This window comes from Arachis ipaensis, chromosome B7 (genome assembly GCF_059453495.1).
Source record: "Arachis ipaensis isolate K30076 ecotype BB chromosome B7, ASM5945349v1, whole genome shotgun sequence".
In the NCBI taxonomy this organism is placed as follows: domain Eukaryota; kingdom Viridiplantae; phylum Streptophyta; class Magnoliopsida; order Fabales; family Fabaceae; genus Arachis; species Arachis ipaensis.
The window spans coordinates 105,340,162-105,348,831 of NC_142442.1; positions in this window are offsets into that span (position 1 = coordinate 105,340,162).

Sequence of the window (8,670 nt, forward strand, 5' to 3'; positions counted from 1 at the left end):
GATGCGGCCGCATGGCTCACGCGGCCGCGCGGATTGGAAAGCCCAAGCGACGCGGTAGCGTTGACGACGCGAACGCGTGGTGGTGCACGAAATTGTGATCTCTGGTAATGGCTCCAAAAACTTGGTGCTCTAATCTCAATTCATAATTTGTCACAACTTCGATACAACTAACCAGCAAGTGCACTGGGTCGTCCAAGTAATAAACCTTACGTGGGTAAGGGTCGATCCCACGGAGATTGTTGGTATGAAGCAAGCTATGGTCACCTTGTAAATCTTAGTCAGGTGGATAATAATTGATTATGGAGTTTTCGAAAATAATACTAATTAAACAGAAACTAAGGATAGAAATACTTATGTAAATCATTGGTGAGAATTTCAGATAAGCGTATGGAGATGCTTTCGTCCCTCTGAACCTCTGCTTTCCCGCTGTCTTCATCCAATCAGTCTTACTCCTTTCCATGGCAAGCTTTATGCAAGGGCATCACCGTTGTCAGTGGCTACAATCCCCTCCTCTTGTGAAAATGGTCCAAATGCTCTGTCACGGGATGGCTAATCATCTGAGGTTCCCGATCATACTGGAATAGGATTTACTATCCTTTTGCGTCTGTCACTACGCCCAGCACTCGCGAGTTTGAAGTACGTCACAGCCATCCCTTCCCGGATCCTACTCAGAATACCACAGACAAGGTTTAGACTTTCCGGACCTCAGGAATGGCCATCCATGGGTTCTAACTTATACCACGAAGATCCTGATTAAGAGATCCAAGAGATATTCATTCTAGCTTGTTCGCATGTAGAACGGAAGTGTTTGTCAGGCACGCGTTCATAAGGGAGAATGATGATGAGCGTCACATAATCATCACATTCATCATGTTCTTGGGTGCGAATGGATATCTTAGAAGTGGAATAAGTTGAATTGAATAGAAAGACAGTAGTACTTTGCATTAATCTTTGAGGAACAGTAGAGCTCCACACCTTAATCTACGGAGTGTAGAAACTCTACCGTTGAAAATACATAAGTGAAAGGTTCAGGCATGGCCGAGAGGCCAGCCCTCAAACGTGATCTAAGATAGCATACAACTGATCAAAGATATCTAATACAATAGTAAAAGGTCCTATTTATAATAAACTAGCTACTAGGGTTTACAGAAGTAAGTAATTGATGCATAAATCCACTTCTGGGGCCCACTTGATGTGTGCTTGGGCTGAGCTTGAAGTCTACACGTGGAGAGGTCATTCTTGGAGTTGGACGCCACCTTTTGTGCCATTTTGGGCGTTGAACTCCACTTTGCAACTTATTTCTGGCGCTGGACGCCAGAATTGGGCAGAGAGCTGGCGTTGAACGCCAGTTTGTGTCATCTAAACTTGGGCAAAGTATGGACTATTATATATTTCTGGAAAGCCCTGGATGTCTACTTTCCAACTCAATTGGAAGCGCTCCATTTTGAGTTCTGTAGCTCCCGAAAATCCATTTTGAGTGCAGGGAGGTCAGAATCCAAAAACATCAGCAGTCCTTCTTCAACCTCTGAATCTGATTTTTGCTCAAGTCCCTCAATTTCAGCCAGAAAATACCTGAAATCATAGAAAAACACACAAACTCATAGTAAAGTCCAGAAATGTGAATTTAACATAAAAACTAATGAAAACATCCCTAAAAGTAACTAGATTCTACTAAAAACATACTAAAAACAATGCCAAAAAGCGTATAAATTATCCGCTCATCACAACACCAAACTTAAATTGTTACTTGTCCCCAAGCAACTGAAAATCAAATAGGATAAAAAGAAGAGAATATACTATAAATTCCAAACTATCAATGAAACATAGCTCCAATCAGATGAGCGGGACTTGTAGCTTTTTGCCTCTTGAATAGTTTTGGCATCTCACTTTATCCATTGAAGTTCAGAATGATTGGCTTCTATAGGAACTCAGAGTTCAGATAGTGTTATTGATTCTCCTAGTTCAGTATGATGATTCTTGAACACAGATTCTTTATGAGTCTTGGCCGTGGCCCTAAGCACTTTGTTTTCCAGTATTACCACCGGATACATAAATGCCACATACACATAATTGGGTGAACCTTTTCAGATTGTGACTCAGCTTTGCTAAAGTCCCCAATTAGAGGTGTACAGGGTTCTTAAGCACACTCTTTTTTTGCTTTGGACCTTGACTTTAACTGCTCAGTCTCAAGTTTTCACTTGACACCTACACGCCACAAGCACATGGTTAGGGACAGCTCGGTTTAGCCGCTTAGACCAGGATTTTATTCCTTTAGACCCTCCTATCCACTGATGCTCAAAGCCTTGGGATCCTTTTTATTTGCCCTTGCCTTTTGGTTTTAAGGGTTATTGGCTTTTTTTGCTCTTGCCTCTTGGTTTTAAGAGCTTTTGGCTTTTTCTGCTTGCTTTTTCTTTTCATTTTTTTTCGCCTATTTTTTTTTCTGCAAGCTTTGTTCTTTGCTGCTTTTTCTTGCTTCAAGAATCATTTTTATGATTTTTCAGATTATCAAATAACATGTTTCCTAGTCATCATTCTTTCAAGAGCCAACATATTTAACATTCTTAAACAACAACTTCAAAAGACATATGCACTGTTCAATCATACATTCAGAAAACAAGAAGCATTGTCACCACATCAATATAATTAAACTAAGTTCAAGGATAAATTCAAAACTCATGTACTTCTTGTTCTTTTGAATTAAAACATTTTTCATTTAAGAGAGGTGATGGATTCATAGGACATTTATAACTTTAAGACATAGTCACTAACTACTAATGATCATGTAATGAAGACACAAACATAGATAAGCACTTTAACATAGAGAAAACGAAAACAGAGAATGTAAGAACAAGGAATGAATCCACCTTAGTGATGGTGGCATTTTCTTCTTGAGGAACCAATGATGTCCTTGAGCTCTTCTATGTCTCTTCCTTGTCTTTGTTGCTCCTCCCTCATTGCTTTTTGATATTCTCTTATTTCATGAAGGACGATGGAGTGCTCTTGATGTTCCACCCTTAGTTGTCCCATGTTGGAACTTAATTCTCCTAGGAAGGTATTGATCTGCTCCCAATAGTTTTGTGGAGGAAAATACATTTGAGGCATCTCCGGGATCTCATGGTGATGAGCTTCCTGCGCCTCTTGAGCTCCATGAATGGGCTCTCTTGCTTGCTCCATCTTTTTCTTAGTGATGGGCTTCTCTTCCTCAATGTGAATGTCTCCTTCTATGGAAGCTCCAGCTGAGTAACATAGATGGCAGATAAGATGAGGAAAAGCTAGCCTTGCCCCAGGAGAGGGCTTTTCGGCTATTTTGTAGAGTTCAAGGGAGATGACTTCATGAACTTCTAATTCCTCTCCAATCATGATGCTATGGATCATGATGGCCCGATCCACAGTAACTTCAGATCGGTTGCTAGTGGGGATGATGGAGCGTTGGATGAACTCCAACCATCCTCTAGCCACAGGCTTGAGGTCCAATCTTCTTAGTTGAACCGGCTTGCCTTTGGAGTCAATCTTCCATTGAGCTCCTTCCACACATATGTCCATGAGGACTTAGTCCAACCTTTGATTAAAGTTGACCCTTCTAGTGTAGGGGCGTTCATCTCCTTACATCATAGGCAAGTTAAACGCCAACCTCACATTTTCCGGACTAAAATCCAAGTATTTCCCTCGAACCATTGTAACATAGTTCTTTGGATCCGAGTTCTTACTTTGATCATGGTTCTTGGTGATCCATGCATTGGCATAGAACTCTTGAACCATTAGGATGCCGACTTGTTGGATGGGATTTGTTAGAATTTCCCAACCTCTTCTTTGAATTTCATGTCGGATCTCCGGATACTCATTTCTTTTGAGTGTGAAAGGGACCTCGGGGATCACCTTCTTCTTGGCCACAACATCATAGAAGTGGTCTTGATGAGCTTTGGAGATGAATCTTTCCATCTCCCATGACTCGGAGGTGGAAGCTTTTGTCTTTCCTTTCCCTTTTCTAGAGGATTCTCCGGTCTTAGGTGCCATCAATGGTAATGGAAAAAAAAAGCTTATGCTTTTACCACACCAAACTTAGAATATTGCTCGCCCTCGAGCAAGAGAAGAAAGAATAGATGAAGAAGAAGAAGAAATGGAGGAGAGGGAGAAGGGGTTGTGTGTATGGATGTGAGTGGTGAATGGAAAACAGAAGGGACGACCATGAATGGAGAGAGAGAGGGTGAGGTGGGTGGGGATCCTGTGAAATTCACAGATCCTGAGATGATCCTGTGGTGTCCACAGATCCTGAGGTGTCAAGGATTTACAACCTTGCACCAAATTAGGCATACAAAATGCCCTTGCACACAACTCTGGGCGTTCAGCGCCAAGTTGGTGCTTGTTCTGGGCGTTGAACGCCCATTTATTGCCCATTTCTGGCGTTGAACGCCAGAACCATGCTTGTTCTGGGCGTTCAGCGCCAGCTCTTCTCCAAGGTGCATTTCTGGCATTCAAACGCCCAGATGCTGCCCATTTCTAGCGTTCAGCGCCAGAACCATGCTCTGTTCTGGCGTTGAACACCCAAAACATGCTTCTTACTGGCGTTTAAACGCCAGTAAGGTCTTCCTCCAGGGTGTGATTTTTCTTCTGCTGTTTTTGATTCCGTTTTCAATTTTTATATTTATTTTGTGACTCCACATGATCATGAACCTATAAAGACATATAACTAAGAAAATATAGTTAGATAAATAAAAATTGGGTTGCCTCCCAACAAGCGCTTCTTTAATGTCAATAGCTTGACAGTGGCCTCTCATGGAGCCTCACAGATGTGCAGAGCTTTGTTGAGACCTTCCAACACCAAACTTAGAGTTTGGATATGGGGGTTTGACACCAAACTTAGAGTTTGGTTGTGGCCTCCCAACACCAAACTTAGAGTTTGACTATGGGGGCTTTGGTTGACTCTGCTTTGAGAGAAGCTTTTTTTGCTTCCTCTCCATGGATGCAGAGAGAGATCCTTGAGTTGTAAACACAAGGTTGTCCTTATTTAATTGAAGGATCAATTCTCCTCTGTCCACATCAATCACAGCTCTTGCTGTGGCTAGGAAAGGTCTTCCTAGGATGATAGATTCATCCTCTTCCTTTCCAGTATCCAGGACTATGAAATCAGCAGGGATGTAAAGGCCTTCAACCTTTACTAACACGTCCTCTACTTGTCCATAAGCCTGTTTTCTTTAATTGTCTGCCATTTTTAATGATATTTTAGCAGCTTGCACCCCATAGATTCCCAGTTTCTCTATTACAGAGAAGGGCATGAAGTTTATTCCTGAACCAAGGCCACACAGAGCCTTAAAGATCATGGTGCCTATGGTACAAGGTATTATGAACTTTCCAGGATCCTGTTTCTTCTGAGGCAATGTCAGTTGATCCAGATCACTTAGTTCATTGGTGAACAAGGGAGATTCATCTTCCCAAGTCTCAATACCAAATAATTTGGTATTTAGCTTCATGATTGCACCAAGGAACTTGGCAGCTTCCTCTTCAGTAACATCCTCATTCCCTTCAGAAGAGGAATACTCATCAGAGCTCATGAATGGCATAAGGAGGTTCAATGGAATCTCTATGGTCTCTAGATGAGTCTCAGATTCCTTAGGTTCCTCAGAGGGAAGTTCCTTATTGATCACTGGACGTCCCAGGAGGTCTTCCTCCTTGGGATTCACGTCCTCTCCTTCCCTTACAGGTTCGGCCATGGTAATTAATTCAATGGCCTTGCACTCTCCTTTTGGATTCTCTTCTGTATTGCTTGGGAGAGTACTAGGAGGGATTTCAGTGATCCTTTTACTCAGTTGGCCCACTTGTGCTTCCAAATTTCTAATGGAGGACCTTGTTTCATTCATGAAACTCACAGTGGCCTTAGATAGATCAGAGACTAAATTTGCTAAGCTAGCTGGATTCTGCTCAGAATTCTCTGTCTGTTGCTGAATGGATGATGGAAAAGGCTTGCTATTGCTAAACCTATTTCTTCCACCATTATTAAAGCCTTGTTGAGGATTTTGATCCTTCCATGAGAGATTTGGGTGATTTCTCCATGATGGATTGTAGGTGTTTTCATATGGTTCACCCATGTATTTTAACTCTGCTATTGTAGGGTTCTCAGGATCATAAGCTTCTTCCTCAGAAGATGCCTCTTGAGTACTGTTGGATGCAGCTTGCATTCCATTCAGACTCTGAGAAATCATATTGACTTGCTGAGTCAATATTTTATTCTGAGCCAATATGGCATTCAGAGTATCAATTTCAAGAACTCCCTTCTTCATAGGCGTCCCATTACTCACAGGATTCCTCTCAGAAGTGTACATGAACTGGTTATTAGCAACCATGTCAATGAGTTCTTGAGCTTTTGCAGGCATTTTCTTTAGGTGAATGGATCCACCTGCAGAAGTATCCAATGACATCTTTGATAGCTCAGATAAACCATCATAGAATATATCCAGGATGGTCCATTCTGAAAGTATGTCAGAAGGACACTTTTTGGTCAGCTGCTTGTATCTTTCCCAAGCTTCATAGAGGGATTCACCTTCTTTCTGTCTGAAGGTTTGTACATTCACTCTAAGCTTGCTCAGCTTTTGAGGAGGAAAGAACTTGGCTAAGAAAGCCATGACCAGCTTGTCCCAAGAGTTCAGGCTATCTTTGGGTTGAGAGTCCAACCACACTCTAGCTCTGTCTCTTACAGCAAAAGGGAAAATCATAAGCCTGTAGACTTCAGGATATACTCCATTAGTCTTAACAGTATCACATATCTGCAAGAATTCAGTTAAGAACTGAAAAGGATCTTCGGATGGAAGTCTGTGAAACTTGCAGTTCTGCTGCATCAGAGAAACTAGCTGAGGTTTCAGCTCAAAGTTGTTTGCTCCAATGGCAGGAATGGAGATGCTTCTTCCATGTAAATTGGAATTAGGTACAGTAAAGTCACCAAGCATTCTCCTTGCATTATTGTTGTTGGGTTCGGCTGCCATCTCCTTTACTTGTTCGAAATTTTCAATAAGGTTGTCTCTGGATTGTTGTAATTTAGCTTCTCTTAATTTCCTCTTCAGAGTCCTTTCAGGTTCTGGATCAGCTTCAACAAGAATGCCTTTTTCCTTGTTCCTACTCATAAGAAAGAGAAGAGAACAAGAAAAGAAGAGGAATCCTCTATGTCACAGTAAAGAGGTTCCTTATTGTTAGTAGAAGAAGAAAAAGAATAGGGGTGAAGAAGAATGAAGAATCCAAACACAAAGGTAAGGGTAGGAGCAGTGATGTGAGATGAAGAGAAGTGTTAGTAGATGAATAAATAATTAGAAAGAGATGAGGGAGAAGGATTTTCGAAAATTATTTTTTTTTTTTTGAAAAAGGGTTAGTAATTTTCGAAAATAGTTTTTGAAAAAGGTTAGTAATTTTTCGAAAATTAAAATAAAAAATTAAAATAATTAGTCAATAAAAAAGAAATTTTGAAAAAGAGGGAAGATATTTTCGAAAATTAGAGAGAGAGAGAGAGAGTTAGTTAGGTAGTTTTGAAAAGGATAAGAAATAACAAAAAGTTAGTTAGTTAGTTGAAACAAATTTTGAAAAGATAAGAAGTTTGGAAGTTAGAAAAGATATTTTGAAATCAAATTTTTGAAAAAAGATAAAAAGAGAAGATATTTTTGAAAAGATATGATTGAAATTATTTTTTGAAAAAGATTTGATTTTTAAAATCACAATTAATGACTTGATTCACAAGAAATCACAAGATATGATTCTAGAACTCAAAGTTTGAATCTTTCTTAACAAGCAAGTAACAAACTTGAAATTTTTGAATCAAAACATTAATTGTTATTGTTATTTTCGAAAATTTGATATAAAAATAAGAAAAATATTTTTGAAAAATATTTTTAAAATTTTCGAAAATAACTAAGAAAAATGAAAAAGATTTTATTTTTGAAAAAGATTTTGAAAAAGCTAAGATTTTTAAATTGAAAATTTGATTTGATTCATAAAAACAACTAGATTTTAAAAATTTTTGAAAAAGTCAAATCTAATTTTCGAAATTTTAAGAGAGAAAAAGGGAAAGATATTTTTTTTTATTTTTGAATTTTTATGATGAGAGAGAAAAAATATGAAATTGATGCAATGCATGAAAATTTTAGATCAAAACAATGAATGCATGCAAAAATGCTATGAATGTCAAGATGAACACCAAGAACACTATGAAGATCATGATGAACATCAAGAACATATTTTTGAAAAATTTTTAATGCAAGGAAAACATGCAAGACACCAAACTTAGAATTCTTTAATGCTTAGACACTAAGAATTCAAGAATGCATATGAAAAACAAGAAAAGACACAAAACATGCAAATGCAAAGATCAAACAAGAAGACTTACCAAGAACAACTTGAAGATCATGAAGAACACTATGAATGCATGAATTTTCGAAAAATGCAAGATGAATATGCAATTGACACCAAACTTTCAACTTGACTCAAGACTCAAACAAGAAACATGAAATATTTTTTATTTTTTTTTATTTTATGATTTTTTTGTATTTTCTTTTAATTTTTTTTTCGAAAATCATTTTGAAAAAGAAAAATAAGGATTCCAAAATTTTTAATATGAATTCCAGGAATCTTATGCTCTTTAGTCTAAAGCTCCAATCAAAGGGTCAGGCATGGCTAAATAGCCAGCCAAGCTCT